Raw genomic sequence first — 4302 nt, 5'->3', positions numbered from 1 at the left:
TCATCAGTACCAAAAGGCTGTGGGTGCATGGGTGCTGGTTTCTGGTCCTAACCTAAGTGACTGGCAACTTCCACCTCCTGTCTCTTGGGACAGTGACTCTGGGAGTCCTGAGCTGTCATGCAAGAAGTCCAGCTACTCTAAGACCACCGAGCTGGAAAGGCCACAGGGAAGAGCTCCGTGGACAGTCCCAGCTGAACCTTGCCTTCCAGCTGTCCCTGCCAAGATGCCAGGGATGTGAGTAAAGCCATCATAGACCCTGTAGACCAGACTGCCCACCAGCAGGGGACCATCTGGCAGCCACATGGAGTGGAAGAACCGCCCAGCTGAGCCACTTCCAAACTCTTGACCCACTAAGTCATGATCCACAATGAACCCATCATAGGGATGGTTTGCTTTGCAGTGTGGATAATGAAGATGCCATGTGAGGGACAACTGAGGTACTGATCCAGGGTGTGACTGATGCTCCCCATGTACCCAGAGCTCACTGGGAGCTGGGGACCTTCAGGTGCATCAGAAACATGCCCTACCTCTGTGAAGCTCACAGCCCAGTGGGGAGCACAACAAGTCACCAGACAATTATCAGACAATGTCATTGGGGCATTGATGGTGGACACATGGGGCAGCAAAGGAGCTTGGGGGTGGGGAGGGGGGCCTGACCCAGTTGGAGAAAACCAGGGAGGGCTTCCTGGCATGGAGGCTCTTGGCTCTGACCTTATCAAGACTCTTAGGGTTCCAGTTTCTCCATTTGTGAAATGAGGACCATGGGACATCATGAGGATGAGAGTTGGTGATCCAGGAGTGTGGACATTCAGCCAACGCCTGACAGAGCTGGGGTATAAATGCCCCAACTCCCTCTCCCTCAGGGATGACTTCAAGGCGTGTGCTCCAGCAGCTGCCCACAGCGGTGACAGGCATGGAGACACACTCATTGCGGCCCATCTTCCCTTCCCCACCTCACTTCCTGGGATGGTTAATTTTATGCATCCACTTAAATGCACTGTGGGGTGCCCAGACTACACATTGTGTCTGTGAGAGTGTTTCTGGATTCGATTAGCATTTGAATTGCGGACTCAGGAAGGTGGACTTCTCTCCCCAAGTGACTGGGCATCATCCGATCCCTCAAGAGCTTGAATAGAACAGACGGCAGAGGGAGGAGGAGTTCACCCCTCATTTCCTGCCTCACGGCTGGAGCTGGGACATCTCATCCTCTCTTGCTCTGGGACTGGATGTCCACCATCAGCTGCCCTGGTTCTCAGGCCTCCGGACCTGAGCTGAGCTCGAATCATACCTCAGGCTTCCCTAGGTTTCCAGCTTGCGACACAGATGGTGGGACTTCTCAGCCCCCAGAGTCACATAAACCAGATTCCTCATCCTAAATCTCCTCTGTGCATTGCTTCTGTTTCTCTGGAGAGCCCCCACTAACACGCTCTCTCACTGTCCCCCGCAATTCCTGAGATTCCCTCCCAAAGAAAGCACGTGTTCTCAATTGCATCCTTCAGGGTCTCCTCCTGGGGGTCCCTGGTCCAAGACAGCTGGGATTGACTGGCCCCAGGGCTTCAGAACAGCCACTACCCGACTTTCACTGGGAGGGCCAGGGCTCGGGTAGGAGGGTAGGAGTGGACGGCTCAGGAGGGGAGACCTCGGGGACACCTGGAACTGCAGTTCTACAACGGAGCAGCTGTGTGGCCTGGGAGAAGTTACTGAACCTCTCTGAGCCTCCGTTTCCTCACCTTTGAAAAGGGGCAATGGTGCCCTCCCCATGGGGTAGCTGTGAGGTGTGGATGTGGGTAGACGCTGGGTTTGGCTGAGGAATCACTGCCAGGGCTGTCCTCTCGTGCTGGTCCTTTTCTCGGTGTTCGTCGCTGCCCTGCCCCTGATGGACTGTGTGACCCAGAAGGCTTTGCTTTCCCTCTCTGTGCTTCAGATTCCTCCACTGTTCTGCAAAGGGATTGACCTACATGGCCAAGGCCCCTCGGACTCCTAGAAAACAGTGTTTGCTCACGAGACACAGCCCTGGGGACGCCGCTACTCTGGACTTGTCGGATGGTTTCTCTCCTGGAAAGGCTAGAAAGAGAAGAAGCCCGCGAGAAGGAGGAATGTGGGTGGCGTCTTCGCCCCGGGTCCCTCCTCGCCTTGCCCTGTCTGGGCTCTGACATTGAAGATGGCAAGAGAATCCAAGCCTTCCCTGTGTCCCTCGTCTCTGCACTTCCAGCCCTCTTGGCAGCCTCCGGGGCACCTGGGCTACTCCTCGGGGGGCACTTGCCATCCCTCCCACATTTTACCATGGCCTTGGCTGCTATAGCCTCCAGCCTGGGCCCTCTTCACCACCCCAGAACTCCCCGAGTCTCCACAGCCCATCCTGCCCCTCCACCACTGGGGCGGGCAGGGACCGGCAGGTGGCCCGAGGACACAGGCACAGGGGCCAGCCTCCCCCACTCCAGATGCCGCCCCAGGCTGGGAGGACAAGGGACCAGGAAAAGGACGTCCGCCAGGGCGTCTGATCTCAGGACAGGAAAGGGGCAGGCTGCCAAGTCGCACGCATCCCAGGCAGCATCCACGTGCAATCCATCATCTGCCACTGCCTGAGAAGGATCTCGGCTCCATGCAGGAGGTCTGCCCGCCCGGCCAACCCGGCTGCCCGCTCTGCGACCTCAGCGTCCTTCTGCTCTGGTCAGCAGGCGGGGTGGGGGCTGGAGCTACAAAGCCCAGTCTGGGAGGCTGCAGGAGGGCAAGGTGCTGTTCCCAATGAGTGGATGGGAACACTGAGGCGGGGGTGGGGAAATGCCTTTAAGTCCCCCGAGGGAGGGGATGGGTCCTGGGAAGCAGGTCCTTCAGCCTCAGTTAGGATGGGTCACATGACAGAACAGCCCGGTATCAACACCAGAGCCGAGCGAGGCTGGACTCCCAGCACAGTGCTCAGATATCCCCTACATCCAGGAACAAGAGAGCCACTGCACCCAGGGCTCCAGCCTCCCAGGGCTCCAGCCTCCTAAGACTGCCTCAGCCTGGAGCTGGTGGGCGGGGGCGGATCCGGCGGGATCCACCCTAATGAAGCCATCTCACCGCCATAATAAAGACCTCATGTACCTCCAATGACACTTAGCAAATCCGGGCACAAATAAATAACCCAAGTCCAATTGAATTAACCTTCAGCTGATCAGCACAGCTAAACAAATTACCCCGAGGCCCGAACGAGATTAAAAGACCGGGCGCAGACTGTGATCATTCGGCGGGAGGGTTCATTGGGTTTAACGAGTTTAAACCAAATCCCCCGGCATTCTTTTCTGTGGTTTCAGGCCACTCTGCTCCCAGAGTGCGGCCTTTCTGGGGGCCACAGCCCCCCTCGGGGGGCGGCAGGAAAAAGCCAGGCGCCTGCCGGGGAGGGCGAAGCCAAGAGAGTGGCAGTAGAGGAGGGAGACCCCCTGCCTGTGCCAGGGAGGAGAACGGGAGGCCATGGCAGGCGGTGTCCCCAGGGGAGCAGCCAAAGCTTGTTTCCAAAGAGACATGAGGGTGCCGGAGTTGGAGGTCTCGTCCTCCCAGCTGACCCCTCGACATCCGATGGCACCCCCTTCAAGCCCAGCTGCGTTTAGACCCGGGCTGACTCCCAGGAGGACCCTGCTTTGTAAGGTCTAATCCCAGAGTCACGCTTCGCCCACCCGGACCCCAGGCTCTGACCCACCCCAAGCAGAGGGTAGGAGTTGGAAGCTCGCTGTGGTTGGACAGAGATGCTCCCTGGGTGGGAGACCGCAGTCATGCAATGCCGTAACGACAGATCAAACCACCACCCTGCCAACTGCTTGCGACACGTGGGTTAACATCACTTTTAGGAGAACAGAGACCACTCCGGGGGGGTTTATCTGCCCCCACCCTCAGGGCTGCTGGCCTTTCTGCCTTCAGCTGGCAAAAGGAGCCTGCCCTCAGCTGGGATGCGGCAGCCAGGGAAGGTGGGCTCTGGAGGGAAGCAAAGATGACGCAGTACCTGAGGAACCATTGCCCAGAGCACATGGCCCTCTTCCTGCCCCGGGTGGAGCACTCCGACAGGCTGGAGAGGCTGCCCGCCCCAGGGCAGCTCCCAAGCGAGGGACCCAGCTGTAAACACACAAGAGCCGTCCACCCAGGCCTTGGTGGAGCCGCTGAGACTTGGCTCTGGAACTTACCCAGAGAGAGAGAACTCTGCAAACAGTGCTCCTTAATCATCTATTCTAGAGGCAAACGAGGCGTGGCCTCCCCAGGCGGGGGTGCAGGAGGCTGTGTCAGCCTGGACTTCTCCCCTCGGGGCATTTGCTTGTAGCCTAGGAGATT

The 4302-nt window shown here is 58.4% G+C and overlaps 1 pseudogene; it reads right to left on the bottom strand.

Moving 5' to 3' along the window:
• Positions 1-1482: 1482 nt before the first annotated feature.
• On the bottom strand, positions 1483-4005 carry LOC104664981 (annotated as a pseudogene).
• Between the last annotated feature and the right edge of the window lie 297 nt (positions 4006-4302).

Source organism: Rhinopithecus roxellana, chromosome 6 (genome assembly GCF_007565055.1).
Source record: "Rhinopithecus roxellana isolate Shanxi Qingling chromosome 6, ASM756505v1, whole genome shotgun sequence".
Classification (NCBI taxonomy): Eukaryota; Metazoa; Chordata; class Mammalia; order Primates; family Cercopithecidae; genus Rhinopithecus; species Rhinopithecus roxellana.
This window is presented reverse-complemented; position numbering and strand designations above follow the sequence as displayed.